The sequence below is a fragment of the Lissotriton helveticus genome, chromosome 5_1, assembly GCF_964261635.1.
Source record: "Lissotriton helveticus chromosome 5_1, aLisHel1.1, whole genome shotgun sequence".
NCBI lineage: Eukaryota > Metazoa > Chordata > Amphibia > Caudata > Salamandridae > Lissotriton > Lissotriton helveticus.
Window position 1 is genome coordinate 2,086,299,827 of NC_136065.1, and position 17,452 is coordinate 2,086,317,278.

General features: G+C 46.9%; 1 protein-coding gene across 25 annotated transcripts in view; it reads left to right on the forward strand.

Annotated features, from left to right (window-relative positions):
* Positions 1-1,150: 1,150 nt before the first annotated feature.
* The window catches only part of GAPVD1 (GTPase activating protein and VPS9 domains 1), a 424,045-nt gene continuing 407,743 nt past the window's right edge, over positions 1,151-17,452 (forward strand). For all 25 annotated transcript variants that reach the window (XR_013595129.1, XM_078646066.1, XM_078646068.1 and 22 more), the window contains exon 1: positions 1,151-1,380. The gene's annotated coding sequence lies outside the window, so the exon portion shown is untranslated. The remainder of the gene's footprint in view (positions 1,381-17,452) is intronic.

Genomic DNA, 17,452 nt, shown 5'->3' on the forward strand with positions numbered 1-17,452 from the left:
TGAAGGAAATCCTTCCATTATAGGAAATTCTGTCCTACATGACTATAGAAGAGCCTTCCCAGTGTGTTCTTGTGGTTTGAGTGTCTGTCATTTATTTCAGTATTATACTTCTACTAGTATTGTGTACTCTTTCGTAACATGTACACAACACTTTTCCTCTTGTAATGTATCGTTTGCTACCTCTTGTATTTTGTTTGCCCTTGATACATGCACAATTGTCACTTTTGCCTCATGTAACGTAACGTTTGCTTTTGTAACATGCTCACTTGTAATTTTCTCCTCATGTATCACTACTGTTTCTATTGTGAAGCACTCCGACACCTTCGGGTAAAGCCTGCGCAATATAAAAACGCATAAAATAAATAAATAAATAAATAAAATAAATGGCATCTTCCTTCCTTCCTTCTCAGACCCCCACCAGGAAGTTCTTTAGTCATTATAAATTTGTTATATTTATTTATATTTTTGTCTGTACATTCTTTGCTTGCTGTGTTTGATATTGTATTCCTTTTACCTGCGGTGTTTTGATTCTGTGGCCTGCTATTTTTGTATGTTCCATTTTTGTAACATTTCTCTCATGTAACATAACTGATTCTATTGTACAGTGCTCTGACACCTTCGGATAAAGTCCGCGCTTTATAAAACTGCATTAAATAAATAAATAAAATAAAATAAATCTAATCCTAGTCTCCGCATGGGACTAAATTGTGTAATCTTAGACATTCGTTTCCTGTCTTTGAGTATTTTTACAAGATTGTAGTGGCTGGAGCTGTTAAAGGCTGGAAGTGGTACCTTGGTCAGTTCTCTCTTTACGCAGCCCGTGGTACCCACAGCCGCAGTGTGGCTTGCTAACGGCTAATTAAACGCGGCAGCTATTGACTGGAGCAAGTTACACGTGCTCAAGGTAGAGTGCGCTCCTGCTGCACTTTTATTTCGTCGCTGGGCGGGCTTAGCACATGTCAGCAGAGATGCTGGCAGTTGGTTGGTTCGTAGACCTGTCCGACTCATTGACTCGGTGACTGCCCTGAGGGAACCGGAAGATCCGGATGTTGTACCAATGTTTGTGCGTCGCCTCTTCCCACGAGGCGGGACCAGAGTGACTGGGCCCCGCCCACCAGCAGTCTGTGCGACGCCTCTGTCCGCCGAGAGCCACTCGGTCAGTACGTGCGGAACGAGCGGCGTCACCTCCCTTGGGCCGAGTCCGTGCCTCCCTCTCCCCCTGTTGCTCCGGAGCGCCGCGGTCCCTTCCTGGGCTCAAGCTCCACCCTGTGCCGCCGCCGCAGGAGAGTGAGTGCCGCTTGTGTTCGCAGGGCTCAGGCCGATCTGCGCGGCTCCCGGACGGCCTTCTCCTGCCTCTGTCGCCAGCCTGCCGGGACTGCGGTAAGTGAGGCGGCGTGACTGTCCCCTTCAGAGGGGCTGCCCTGGGCTCCTTCCCATCGCGCTGGTGCCTGACGTGGGGCCGCGGGGAAGGCTTAGCTGCTGTCTGTATCCACCACAGCATCACAGTCTGACCCTTGAACCCACCTCACCCCTGGGGCTCAGACTCCTCACCCCCTGGGGCTCAGACTCCTCACCCCCCTGGGGCTCAGGCTCCCCACCCCTGGGGCTCAGACTCCTCACCCCCTGGGGCTCAGACTCCTCACCCCCCTGGGGCTCAGGCTCCCCACCCCTGGGGCTCAAACTCCTCACCCCCTGGGGCTCAGGCTCCCCACCCCTGGGGCTCAGACTCCTCACCCCTAAGCATAGCTGCCAAGGTTTCAGATTGCTATGTGTGACATTTTCATAATTTCAGTGTAACTATGAGTGACATTTCAACGACTATGAGTGACACTTTCTCACAAGCAAAATGAAGCAATGAAGACGAGGGAAACATATAAATATGAGAAATTACACCCATTGGTCTTTAGGATCATGTGTTCAAACTTGCGTAGTTAAGCTAAACGGGCGTGGACCAGACTAGTGACGAAAAACTCTAAAAAAATTATTTAACAGGCAAGTGACTTTCTCCATCTATGCATCAAGGATCTGGAAAAAAACATCCATGTATCCATCAGGACTGCCTCAACACTGCTCCAATTTAGGAAAGAGTTGTAGACGCACCTTTTTAAAGAACACGAAAGCACAATGCAGTAATATTACACATCTCACAGAACCAGGTACCTCTCCGATCACTCGCTGACTGTATTCCTACCTTTGACCCGGTACAGCGCTCCACTTGCCTTGGTTTGTGCTATTATAATAGCATATACTTAGACTAATCTCCCTTCACAGACATTGCACTTTAGAGTACACTACATGCACAGGTGCAAGAATGCAAACGTTTTGCTTAGTCATGAATGGCAACTACTAACTAGAATGATACAAGCAGAGAAGCGATGTTAAATACAATAATCAAAGAAAACGTTATCTTTTTATTTAAAAAGTTCTACTGCAGATCTGCATAACAATGTTGAAGTTATTTTAATGTAGTAATGTATCTAATCATGGCAGCATTGTCAACGCACGCAGAAATGAAAAAATGTAAGTTCTCTTGTGCCTTAAGGAATATCTGCTACTCTACGGGTGAGAATCGAACCACTGCAGATACACCCCTGCCTGTGATTGTTTCTCTTAGCTTTCTCTGTTTCTATTATTCTTGTACCCGAGCTCGGTCCTAACAGTGCACCTGCCTAGAGGCCCTCGCTCCCTTAGCTCCAGAAGTGCCTAAAGGCCCTCGCTCTCTGTGCCATGATTCGGGTGTAAATGTCAGAAAATACTCCGTTTCTCTGCAGTCAGAACACTGCTGAGATGTTGAAAGGTTGCTGGTTTCCCCTGCGGTGCTCTAGCGTGCCCTCTAACAGATGGATAGCGCCTTGTTGACAGGAGATGATGGGCTGACGTCCCAGTAACGGAGATTTTGGTACGGGAGTGAGGGGGAAGAAGGAGGGAATACAAGATTTATTTATTTACGTAAATGTTTATATAGCGAGAACATTTATGTAATTAAATGGATGGTTACAGACAGTTACAAAGCGCTACAATAAAAAAATTACCAAAAGAAGTAGGTTATACCTCAGGAATGTACATTAGTGAAACAATTGCTAATTACAACAGTGAGCTAGTGTCTTTCAATGCCAAGGGCGAGTGAGACCGTAATACAAGTAACTATTATCTGAAACAACCTATCTGGTACTTTAAAGGTAGTTAGTGTGACACTCTTACTTGTGGAACATTGCAGCGCAGTCGCGGTACGGGCTAGCCAGCCGCGGCGACTTCCCCCTGCGCCATGAGCAGAGGCCGCGGTCCAGTGCTCGAGTCAAGCACTGGAGCAGGCCTCACGTTTTATCACGGCCTTGGTTCTGCTCAGCTGCACTCTCTGCTGCGCTACAGGCATCAGTGCCTGTTGCAGCACCATCACTGACTCTGGCGGCGGACGGGTGATGCCGTTGTAATTCAGGACACAAGTCACCATCATGTCTGCTTCAGGCCGAATCCCGAGCTGACAGGGCGCCATTGAGGACACAGAGAAAAAAAGGCCTTACCAGAAAGAACTTCCTAGTCTGGGAGACTGAGGATGTGGCTCACGGCTAGACTGTCGACTTAGGAGCCAGGCGATGCTGTCCGACGGTGTCTGCTCTCAGCTCAGTTGGGGAGTACGAACACGGAAGACAGCACAACACCATTCAAGTCCCCCGCCGCTTCTCTGTGACCGACCAACTTCCTTCATGTTCAGGACGTGAGGTCACACCCATCCCCTCCCCCTAGCACCTGACAGCCAGTACAGCTGTGAGTGACGCACTCAGCCGACGCTGCGGGCGGGAATCAATTGCAATGAAGGCAGGAAGCAGGGCAGAGATTGTAACCTTGTAGCAAGCCCTCACACTCTCTGAGCACGATCTTTAACTGTTTACTCTCTGTCTGAGCCTGCTAGCAAGTCTGCGGAGGAGCAGCAGCCGGCTCACACAATCAGAGGCGCCGGCGAGCGTGCTAGTGTCAGTGCGGTCAGCTGCATTAGAATGCGTGACAATGCATTTCAGTGCGGTGTTGCGGAACACCACACTGAAATGCGTTAGAGTCACGCCTGTTGCGTGATACTTGGCAGGGCTGCCTAAGGGGCTCAGACACCTCACCCCTAAGGGGCTCAGACACCTCACCCCTAAGGGGCTCAGACACCTCACCCCTAAGGGGCTCAGACACCTCACCCCTAAGGGGCTCAGACACCTCACCCCTAAGGGGCTCAGACACCTCACCCCTAAGGGGCTCAGACACCTCACCCCTAAGGGGCTCAGACACCTCACCCCTAAGGGGCTCAGACACCTCACCCCTAAGGGGCTCAGACACCTCACCCCTAAGGGGCTCAGACACCTCACCCCTAAGGCGCTCAGACACCTCACCCCTAAGGCGCTCAGACACCTCACCCCTAAGGCGCTCAGACACCTCACCCCTAAGGCGCTCAGACACCTCACCCCTAAGGCGCTCAGACACCTCACCCCTAAGGCGCTCAGACACCTCACCCCTAAGGGGCTCAGACACCTCACCCCTAAGGGGCTCAGACACCTCACCCCTAAGGGGCTCAGACACCTCACCCCTAAGGGGCTCAGACACCTCACCCCTAAGGGGCTCCGACACCTCACCCCTAAGGGGCTCCGACACCTCACCCCTAAGGGGCTCCGACACCTCACCCCTAAGGGGCTCCGACACCTCACCCCTAAGGGGCTCCGACACCTCACCCCTAAGGGGCTCCGACACCTCACCCCTAAGGGGCTCCGACACCTCACCCCTAAGGGGCTCCGACACCTCACCCCTAAGGGGCTCCGACACCTCGCCCCTAAGGGGCTCCGACACCTCGCCCCTAAGGGGCTCCGACACCTCGCCCCCTGGGGCTCAGTCACCTCGCCCCCAAGGGGCTCAGACACCTCGCCCCCAAGGGGCTCAGACACCTCTCCCCCACACCATCACAGTGTGACCCTTGCACCCACCTCACCCCAGGGGCTCAGACTCCTCACCCCCACACCATCACAGTGTGACCCTTGCACCCACCTCACCCCTGGGGCTCAGACTCCTCACCCCTAAGGGGCTCAGACTCCTCACCCCTAAGGGGCTCAGACTCCTCACCACTAAGGGGCTCAGACTCCTCACCCCCAAGGGGCTCAGACTCCTCACCCCCAAGGGGCTCAGACTCCTCACCCCCAAGGGGCTCAGACTCCTCACCCCCGAGGGGCTCAGACTCCTCACCCCCGAGGGGCTCAGACTCCTCACCCCCGAGGGGCTCAGACTCCTCACCCCCGAGGGGCTCAGACTCCTCACCCCCGAGGGGCTCAGACTCCTCACCCCCGAGGGGCTCAGACTCCTCACCCCCGAGGGGCTCAGACACCTCACCCCCGAGGGGCTCAGACACCTCACCCCCGAGGGGCTCAGACACCTCACCCCCGAGGGGCTCAGACACCTCACCCCCGAGGGGCTCAGACACCTCACCCCCGAGGGGCTCAGACACCTCACCCCCGAGGGGCTCAGACACCTCACCCCCGAGGGGCTCAGACACCTCACCCCCGAGGGGCTCAGACACCTCACCCCCAAGGGGCTCAGACACCTCACCCCCAAGGGGCTCAGACACCTCCTGAAAACACGAGACCTTTGTCATCAAGCGTGGGCATGTGACTTGGCTCATCACTGGGCTTTATTTACACTTACCACAACCCCCCATTGGGCCTTGGCAATGCGCTAAGCCACAGTAACTCTGGGATAAAACATGACGAGGGCACCAGATCTCTGCAACCACAGAACTTGGTGATGGGAAATTACCGATTGTGGGCTCTACCCTAACCACAGCTTCCATGTCGTATTTATTATTCAATGTCGTCTCTCAATAGCACACAAGCCAAGTGGACGTTAGAATGCATTGCAGTGTAATTGGCAATGTTACATTTACAGGTGATTGTTTATAGTGCTTCTATAAAGATAATATACATGCATTTGAGATTGAAGCAAAAGGATACAGCTTAAACAATACATTAATATGAGGTTCAAGGAAGTGGCTATATTTTACCTCTGCAGAATAGAAAAATACATTTCACGGTGTGAAATTTGTATAAAATACCAATTTGTCCAGAGACTTAAGATATCTACTTATCATGTAAACCCTCCTCCAACACCCCCCCCAAAAAACGTGTTCCTTGTTTGGTATTTTGAAGGTATACAATCAAAACATTTGCTTTAGGGCTCCTCCATATATTTGTGTATAATCTGGGAGTATTATAAGTAGACTCGAAAAGTAACATGTTGTGTATATGTGTACATTTATTGTGGAACCCCTGTCAGTAATGTAAGCTTAGCTCCCTGCATTTCCATAGTGCACTCGCCTTATAATGCTTTGTGTTAATGAATCATATACAAAACTTTGAACAGCTTATAAATATGGATTGGAATCTTGCTTTAGAGGAAGACAGTCCTGTTTCACAGATCCATACTGTAACCGGCATCCAAAGGGTTTGTGTTGCTGCGGGTTGGACTGCCTTGTCCCGTTGAAAAAATACACCCGAAAAATGTCCTTTACCCCAACACTATGTCCTGGACGTAGAACTATAGGAATTCACACTTACAGAGACCTCTGTAGTCCAATTATGAGTCTCTGAAGTATCGATGTTGCATATAGTCTTCACAAGTAACTATTCTTATGCTGACTGACTGAAAGCAGTAGTCACTCAGTAAGTCATAATCTGTTAAGAAGTGATTTTCAAGTGTTTTTTTTAGGTGTGTGAAAGACTAGCTCTGCATGATTCTGAAAGGAATACTGGTACATATCATCAGAGTGAAACCTAAAAAGGAGCATGTTAATGTTGAGGTTTTGTTTCAATAAACTGTTCCTAAGTGATGATTGTTGGTGCTGCTGAGGCAGTGCTTTCATTAGGCTGGTAGTCACCGGCACGGAGTACCAGCAATTCTCAGTGTACTCCCTTGAGTACCAGAACTTCTCATTGTGGTAGGTGAGTGCAGTACTCCTAGAGGCAGCTGGGGCAGGCTCTGAGGTACGTGCCCCGCAGGTGCTACTTAATAGGAGGTTTTGAGAGAGAGCGTGATCTCTTACTGCTGGGCTAAGGACTGTATTGAATGGCGCTGCCTTACTGCTGGGCTAAGGACTGTATTGAATGGAGCTGCCTTACTGCTGGGCTAAGGACTGTATTGAATGGAGCTGTCTTACTGCTCGGCTAAGGACTGTATTGAATGGAGCTGTCTTACTGCTGGGCTAAGGACTGTATTGAATGGCGCTGCCTTACTGCTGGGCTAAGGACTGTATTGAATGGAGCTGTCTTACTGCTGGGCTAAGGACTGTATTGAATGGAGCTGCCTTACTGCTGGGCTAAGGACTGTATTGAATGGAGCTGTCTTACTGCTGGGCTAAGGACTGTATTTAATGGAGCTGCCTTACTGCTGGGCTAAGGACTGTATTGAATGGAGCTGTCTTACTGCTGGGCTAAGGACTGTATTGAATGGAGCTGTCTTACTGCTGGTCTAAGGACTGTATTGAATGGAGCTGCCTTACTGCTGGGCTAAGGACTGTATTGAATGGCGCTGCCTTACTGCTGGGCTAAGGACTGTATTGAATGGCGCTGCCTTACTGCTGGGCTAAGGACTGTATTGAATGGCGCTGCCTTACTGCTGGGCTAAGGACTGTATTGAATGGAGCTGTCTTACTGCTGGGCTAAGGACTGTATTGAATGGAGCTGTCTTACTGCTGGGCTAAGGACTGTATTGAATGGCGCTGCCTTACTGCTGGGCTAAGGACTGTATTGAATGGAGCTGTCTTACTGCTGGGCTAAGGACTGTATTTAATGGAGCTGCCTTACTGCTGGGCTAAGGACTGTATTGAATGGAGCTGTCTTACTGCTGGGCTAAGGACTGTATTGAATGGAGCTGTCTTACTGCTGGGCTAAGGACTGTATTGAATGGAGCTGCCTTACTGCTGGGCTAAGGACTGTATTGAATGGAGCTGTCTTACTGCTGGGCTAAGGACTGTATTTAATGGAGCTGCCTTACTGCTGGGCTAAGGACTGTATTGAATGGAGCTGTCTTACTGCTGGGCTAAGGACTGTATTGAATGGAGCTGTCTTACTGCTGGGCTAAGGACTGTATTGAATGGAGCTGCCTTACTGCTGGGCTAAGGACTGTATTGAATGGAGCTGCCTTACTGCTGGGCTAAGGACTGTATTGGATGGAGCTGCCTTACTGCTGGGCTAAGGACTGTATTGAATGGAGCTGTCTTACTGCTGGGCTAAGGATTGTATTGAATGGAGCTGTCTTACTGCTGGGCTAAGGACTGTATTGAATGGAGCTGCCTTACTGCTGGGCTAAGGACTGTATTGAATGGAGCCGTCTTACTGCTGGGCTGAGGACTGTATTGAATGGAGCTGTCTTACTGCTGGGCTAAGGACTGTATTTAAAGGAGCTGTGTTACTGCTGGGCTAAGGACTGTATTTAATGTAGCTGTCTTGGTAGCGCCGGCCAGTAACAAAGAAATCCCACTCTTGATATGACCAGCACATAAATTACCTGTTTTAGTTCATCTGTGGGTATACAGCTTTTAATTAATTTTGGTTTTATTATCTGACATTGTGCATCATTCGCCAATGATCTTGTGTTTTAGTTTGTCTAATATGAAAACGGGGATTGGCCGTTGTGTATTCCCATAGAATATAGACTGCCTCCTTTGAGGTTATGAGCCATATTCTTGCTACATACTGCTTTTGGGTTCAGAAATTATACCCGGGCCACGGAAATGACTTCCGTGCGTCCATCATGGTACAGAATAGGGCTTCTGTATTAGCATTCCAACATGACTCTGTTCCGTCACAACACCTTGTTTCCAGGGCTTGCATTTTTTTGCCATTGCAACATGTACTGTTGTGTAATCAAGCTTTACTTTGAGCCAAATGGTTTGATGCCCCTCATACCAATTGTAGCAAAATAACTGCTCTGCATCAAGCTCAGATTTGCATGTGTCTTGGCTACTCATAGGATACTACATCCAGCTTACCTTCTGGCACGTGACCTGGCTCCTATTGTCACTCTATGTGCACCACAGCTCTGGGGTTGGGCTAACTGTCTGGGCTCTGATACCCTACACTACACCTTTTGGAGGGAGTTGGCTCTACCCAGCATAAGCTTTATGCTCTGCATCCATACCCATCCGGGTTGGGGCTTGGCTGCCCGTAGGGATGTATTCACCAAACTCTGAGGTAGTGCTTGATTGCTGGACAATTAGGCCAGACCCATGTGGCCTCTGTTAACAGTTTGACCCATTCATCCACCACTCTTGCGAGGATAATTTTATTGGGTAGTTTTAACTATGTCTCTGATTGTGGAATGTGTACTCCATCCACAGCGACCCAAATTCGATTTCACTTGTCTGGTGCCCCTGATCCATAGACAAGTAAAAGTAAACAAATGTCGGGAGACCCGAGAGGCCCACTTCTCTTTTGAGTAACACTAGCTGTAAGGATTAGTATTTAAAAGATTATACATTGTCGTTTAAGTTTTGTTAAACTTTTTCCTATAGATCACCTATTCATTAACCTTTTGTACCACCTGTAAATGCCACATGCTTCTTAGAAGTTATCAAATGGAACTTATCATTCAGTTTTTGTGTGTCTGATGTTTGCTTCTTTTTGCTGTGACGAATTGTATTGCTTACCCCGATCACCCCTCCGCCCCCGCACACATACACAAAGTAAGCCGTTGCTGGTCTGGTCTACTTTGCAAACACTGGTATTCCAAGTGCCCAAAGGAAGTTGTTTGGTTACCAGTCATCCTCTGGCACCTATAAATGGCATTGCCATCCATTGATACTACCCAGTAACCACGTGTTGCCGCAGGACCCCTGGAAAAGGACACACACTGCTTCTAACATCCGGTGGGGAAGTCAGGAGTGTGAACCTTCACTAGTGACTGCCTGCCTCCTGGCTCTGGTAGCGGGGTGGACCAGTTGATCCCTACATGTCCACAATGCCTTTTCCTCGTTCCAAGGTGGATACAATGAATACTGTTGAGTCGGGTATTAATAAACATCTGTTATTCAGTGCCAAGATAGCATATGAGGTGAGTGAGCATGTGCTTTACAAATAAACCTTTTAACTTGATTTAGAAGGGATGCCCGCAGAAGGCATTCCATGATTATCCTCTGATGGTAAAAGGTGATACTTGAGGTTCGTGGCAGTGGTGGCTTTCTCTCTTTTGCTATTTTGCACATCAGACAACTTCTGAAAATGACTTTAATAGTGCTAAATCCATGCAGTGCACCGAGCAGTTAGTTTCCCTGTCAAATAAAAAAAAAAAAAAAAAGTGCAGTGTGAAGTTGAAAAGAAGGTCCTGTCGTTTCCATGTAATCTAAATGAACAGTTTTTTTGGGTGGGATTGTTGCGCCTGCTGAAGACAACGGCAGCCTGAATAGACACATACAGATGGGGAAGGGCAAGGAGCATCTTCATTTGTGATGATTTTACAAAGTGTTCCATTTGGCACATTTCCCACTTGGGGTGCATTGAGCAGCTCCCACCAACCTCCAGTCACCCCACAATCTTTTACAGGAGCTACACGTGCTCTGCCATTCAAACATCTCTCAAATCGAGGGGCATCTCCAATCACTTACATATTGAGTGCACTGAGAGGGAACATACAGCTGAGGTAGACCGAAGACCATTCTAAGTAGGGCATCAAAGATTTCTGTTCATGCCGAAGACTCCTGTTTACACTCCCAGGCACATCTCCCACTTCATTTTATTTCTTCAACTACTTCTTCAGAAAACTTGAATTTGTCAATTTGGGAGAAAGGCATTTCTGTTTGGTGTAAATAAAGTTATTTTTTTAAAGTCCCAGTGCAGTGTTGAGTGCAGCTTTCTTGTCCCAGATGTTTGGGGCTAAAGCTGGTGTCCCCCATCTAAATTTTCTAAATTGGTTGATAGCCATTGTTTTGTATTTCCCATTTGACTTTTTTATTTTTTTTTTATTTTTTTACCAAGCCGGTGTCGGGAATTAGAACATAAATCAACCTAGCAATGTTTGCACACTTTACAAAAAGGCGTTGAATACTCCCAATTGCAAGTCTGTCTCCTAACCCCCAAATCTCTGCGGTTGACGCCCTCCTCGCGCCCTGGCTTGCTTCTGGTGAAGGTATGTCTCCCGCACCTTTCATGGGCTTCGATCTTCCCTGTTGAGGCCAGCCAAGCAGACTGGTAGCACGTGCATGGCTTTTGGCACGGCAGTCTGCTAAGTGACTCAATGCAACACTTGTTTGAAATCCGCAGGAACTTGGCACCAAGAGTGTTGTTTATGTGCACGATTTGCTCGACTTGAGGAATCGAGCGGCTGAGCTCTCACTGTTTCACTTGTGTCCTGTGGAAAGCAAGAACGGTTATATAATTCAGCAGATGGTTTAAACTCTCATAACGCTTCTTCCTCTTGGTTTTTCCATGCCCCCCTTTCTCTAATGAGAACAGATAGGAAAAAAATGCTTCTTGCTATTCGGCTGGTTTCCCCTTGCCAGTGTTTTGAAATGTATTGCACGTATGCTTTCTGAAGAGATTTCAGGAGGCCATGGGGTTCCATTATGAAGCAACAATTTCTCAATTGTTAGAAAACTACACATAACAAGAGCAGCCCTTATGCCAGTAGGAACTGGGGCATATCATATATAAAACAATAGTTTGCCTGGAACTGACTGTGAACAAATATATATTGCGAAATAAATGTTACTGCATACATTCAGTGCAGAAGGACGTCAGTTCAGTCTAGCCTTCAATTTGTTTAAATTTGCACACGGCAACTAAACAAAGAACAAACATTAGTTATTCAATGAACGCACAGTTTATGTACAATGACAAAATAAATGCAAAACAGTCATACTATATACATGAAGTAGAGACTTTAGTAGGTGTTTCTGAATAGCACACAACCCTAGTCCTTTATGATGACTCTAGACTATTAACATTGGCCAATCAGCAAGTTTGTGTGCAGCAAGCCGTGTCCACAGCGTTTCAACTTCTTTTTTAAAATATTGAAGTCTAATTAGAACTGGTGATAATTGGGGCCACTAAGTGAAGAATAGTGGGAGACTGGAGTTAGATAAGGAATGGTATGAGGTTCAATATGGAATAGACTTTCAATTTTTATATTGATGTTTGAAGTGGCCATAGCCCTGAATTGGTGGTCCTGTGCGTTTTTATAAAGTGGGTGTAGCAATGTTAGAATAATTGACACACAGGGGATCACTTCAGATGCAGCTAACGGTCAGCAACTGACCAATGTTGAGTGAACTGAGTGGCACTTTAAGTGAATATAATATTGCAACTATTTACTTAATAAGTCAAGCTTGACCTGATATGTACGAGTTTTATTACAATCATTAATGGGTTACATAGAGACTCGCCCATCAAGTAGTGCCCAACTTAAACTCGAGTCCAAGAGTCAGAGTAATAACAGTACAATGACAGTCAATCCATTAACTGATGAAGCCGTGGACTAGCAGTGTCTCACAACCAGGGAAGTCCCTAAGTTAGTGTGAAGCTGGTCCAATAAACCCTGCTCGGGGCTAGCAGGGAAACCTGTTCAAAGCATCTCGGGATGCAAAGGAGAACAGTGCAGTCGCCACAGTCTCAATGTGAAGCTAGCCTACCCGCGAGGAAGCGGAAAAAATGTCTGCCTCTCCTCGCAATGCTTTTTTGTAACCAGTATTATCCATATTGATAGTAACTATATACTTGTTTTAAAATAATGAGGGTTGCACTACAGCCACCACATTAATGGCAAGTTAAATTTAGTGTTCGGTGGCAATGTAAAATAAGAAGAGACTGGGTCATGCGAGAGGTGAAAGAGACTTAATGCAGGCGCATGGCGATTACCTAGGATTATAGAAGATACAACTCTGTGCATACGTATGTCAAAAAAGAATCAGAGGAATATCATACCATTATGAAATAAGTATTGAAATTAGACACATTTTACAGATCACATCAGTATGTTAGATGATTTATCACATAGTCCTAATTAGAGTACCATATTTAACAATATTGCCTGATTTGAGTCCTTTATTTCATTCAGTAATCGCATCGCACATGGACACTGTTAAACAATAATGCCTTTTTAGGAAACCTCATGTGTCGCGAGGAATTGTAGCCTCTCCACTCCTCCATTGTAATCCGGCCCTTTGCTATAGAGTTGCGTCCCTCAATCAGTTGGGACTCCATGCTTTGCAAAATCGCTCTCAAGTTGTCTCCTCTTTCAGGGGGTGAGCAGCTACAATGACTTGACATTTTATTTCATCAGCATTGTGGTTAAACGCCATGAAATGCGTCACAAGCAGTGCTTTTGGGGCTTTACTTTTAATCCTGCTCCTGTGTTGCTGTCTTCACAACCGGTTGAGTAGTCTGCTCGATCTCAATGAAGTCACGGGGGCATTAACAAAACATACCACATTTGTGAAGTTACGGTTTATGAATGATTTGACAGCTGGTTGAATAGAGCAGTGAATACCTTTCATTTTCATAGTAATCGGTGTGGATTGACGGGCAATGCAACTGGAACACTATTGTTGGCAGTCTTCAGTTCTTATTATAAACTTAGAAGATTTCAGGAGACCACGGTTCAATTTGGATCCAATTGTGACTCCGTTTTTAAAGCCCTTTTTGAAAATCCTGATATTCCATTTGTGCCTCTTCTCATCTCTAATATACTCCTTTTTTTTCTGTGCTTTTTAGGTCTCGCCTATTACACAGCTCATGTCCTGGCTGTTGAGACATATTGTTTGCTTCTAGGGGGCTTAGAGCCCTCCCATTGCTTACCATTGGTTGCCTTAGTTTTCACTCATTTGCTGCTTCTTATTTATGAGCTTGTGCAGGATTTACTTTTCTTGTATTTCTCCATCCCCTGGACGATGGGCGCATTATTTGTGCCCTTTCACTGTTCGCTCTCCAAGCACTATTTTCTTTTGTTTAAGCACTCCACAAGAGTATATGTGTCTTCCTTCGGCCTCTCTCATGTACTGCTCTACCACCACCATGCTCAGTGTTCCTCTCTTGCCCATGAGATTCTCTCCACCAGCAACACGTTGCTCTCTTGCCCATTTCATTTTCTGCCACTCTTGACCTCTGTTGTTTCCCTGCATCTCTACCTGTGCCCTTGCCCCCGTATTGCTTTCCCCACTACCACGTTTAAAATATTGTTATTGTATAATGTTAGTTACACATCCAATTTGGATCGGTAACTAAAAATAAATAAAAGCAGCCATGACACTTTATACGGATGTGTACTTGTACTGCACACCGGTCTAAAAAAATGACGCGACCAGTCACACCAAAACCCTTTTTGTATTCTTTAGCCTTACTACATAGCTTTCGGATGCTGTACAGTTTAGCTAAAAAACATTGGCAATGTCAATAACTTTCATAGGCAAGACCAGTTGGCGTTGCCAGTGTTTATTTGAAGACGTGCCATAGCAAAATGAACGCCTGCTTGAAGATGGATATACAGCTGAGATCCTTGAGCAATGTTAGTGTCATAATAACGTCTTTGAGGACACCAGGGATGAAAAGACATGTTGAAGTCAGTTGCTTTGGGTAAATCGTCCCTCGCTTAGTTTACCTGCTTGTTGTCCTGTACAGTGGGCAATCTATCAACTTCCCATTGATTCATTAAACGGTTGTTTCTGTTCGGATAAATGTCATGTGTTCACACCCTGACTTATTTTGAAACACCGGTCCTACACAGAACACCTGATACAAACGAGTTAATAGCTGTCAACGCTTTTGTCGATCTTCAGATGCGTTGCTCATTGACCACCAGGGGCAAGATTAGTAAAGTTTCCCATTATTGTGTCTTGCAGCTTTAGGCGCAGTGCAGTATTCATCTGCTTCTTGATGAATGGCGCAAAAAATAGACATTATCTATGATTAATGTTTAAAATCAAACCCTGCTAATTTATGGTACATTAGTGCAAAAAGCTCTTAGCCTGTATGTGGGTCTTAACACACTATACCAAGAACATAGACAGATGCATTAAACAAATTGGACATTCCGGGATCTAAGTGACTATCTTTTTTCATTTCACTTTTAAGTGTAAGAGTATTCACATACTAATGCAATGCTAAGCTCACTTGAAAACGACGGATGAACACATTTTATCTGCACATTTGGGATCTTAAGCATTTTATTAGTGCAAGGTCTAATAACATCCGTCTCCACGCTGCCAGGTTGTCTTTCAGTCGCTCATCCCGCCTCACATGTTTCATTCTAATCACTTCGACCACTGCCCACTCCGACACATGCCACAACCCTTTGACATATCTAGGTGGGTGGGCGTTCCTTCATTCAATAGCGATCTGCCTTTTAGCCAGCACCAGCCCTAACATCAAGAAGTTGCAGCAGTTTTTTTGTTGAAAGGGCTGGGATTAAGCACAGCAATATTTCACGTGGGGTTCCTGTGACCGCACATCTCGTTGCTACTTTCAAACTTTGCATAACGTCCCTCTAGTCGATAGGACTGCACAACTCCACACTACATGCACAAAGTCCGCCGGGATAAATGGCGTGTAAGATTGTAGGAGAGCTGTATGCCTGGTGTACATAATTATACTGTAAGAGCTTAATGCGTGCCTTTGAGCTCACCGTGCGCATCTCCATGTGCACCCTGTGCCAATTCCGTGGCGTCAACACCTCACTGAGCATCTCTTCTCATCTACTGCGTGCTTTCGGGGCTGTTTCTTGTAAGTCATCTCGTAGGGCCCTATAGATATGTGCTATGAGTCTTCGTCCCCCAGTCAGATTTAGCAACCTGTTAAGTTTGTGAGGGCAATGGTTCCTAAGGAAAGAAAACCGGGGCAAATCTTATGCGCTGTGGTTGATATCTTGGGGTATTGTGGATATTGTCCAGAACCCAAAGTGAATGAGTCAATAGCGTCGTCCCGTGTGATAAACTGGCCTCCAAGATACAGGTCTCCCAGTATGTCACAACCCCCCTCCTGCCATTTCTGTATCACCATGATTTTCAATATGTCCGCAAACTGTTTTAAAACCCAGATAAGCATGTTATGTTCATATGGCGCGTGACAAAGGACCCTCGTAACCACCTGTTCCCAGATGTCTCACCTGAAGGATCAAAATAGGTGTGTTTTCAGAACCAGTGCAATTCGCATAAGCAGCTCCGGAAAGCTGCATTTCCCACACAAGCCTCCCAGCAGCCTTTTCTCCCAATTACCTTCCTCATTGAGCCAACGGACCACATGTTAAAGGTGGGCCGCCATGTAATAAAGCTCAAGATTAGGAAGTTCAATGCCTCCCACCACCCATGTTTGTTTCAGCATGGTCAGTCCTATTCTCTTCCGTTTTGTGGCCCAGAGGAGATCTATTATTAGTCTATCCAGCTCTTTGAAGTAAAGTCTAGGGATATCAGATAGCATGCCATGTAGGACACCATGGCAGCACCACCATTTTTAGGTCTCGCGACCTATCAATGCGCGCAAGAGCATTGAGCGGAGCGAGAATTCAAGTGCTCGAAATCCTCGTCAAACCAAGGGCTTCTTGCGCTGCGGTTTTCATTAAGTTCACGTGAATCACGTGATCAAACAAGCACGCGCATTCACGGCCGCACAGCACATCAAAGGGCTTCGCCCAGCGTGCGCTCTGCGGCATCTCCTCCCCTAATTACCAGCTTCCCCCATGTCTCCCTTGTGTGCTTCTCTCGTAGGCTCTCCCGCCCCCATCCGGCTTCCCTCCGGCCATTTGCCACACTCCTTGCCTCTGTCCTGCCTCCCCCTCCATTCTCCTCCCCTCGCTCGCATTCCCGCCCCCCACCAGGCTCTCATGCCCCCATCGGCCTTTGCTTTCACCTTCCGCCCGTGACTGTTTATCATTTAGCCGGGTGCAGTTTACTTTCATTTACACGTCCCGCTTGCTGCTTTTTATTAGATTTTTACTCAGTCCCATGAATGTTTGCTGCCCGTGTCATAAATGCGAACACATACAACAGGAGACGCTTTACTTTCCAGGACAAAAACTGCGTTATTTTAGCTTTCTTAAAAATTCCAGTCTATTTTTCAATATCTGGCCCGCCCCCCACCAGGCTCTCACGCCCCCATCCGGCCTTGCTTTCACCTTCCGCCCGTGACTGTTTATCATTTAGCCGGGTGCAGTTTACTTTAATTTACACGTCCCGCTTGCTGCTTTTGATGACATTTTTACTCAGTCCCATGAATGTTTGCTGCCCGTGTCATAAATGCGAACACATACAACAGGAGACGCTTTACTTTCCAGGACAAAAACTGCGTTATTTTAGCTTTCTTAAAAATTCCAGTCTATTTTTCAATATCTGGCCCGCCCCCCACCAGGCTCTCACGCCCCCATCCGGCCTTGCTTTCACCTTCCGCCCGTGACTGTTTATCATTTAGCCGGGTGCAGTTTACTTTAATTTACACGTCCCGCTTGCTGCTTT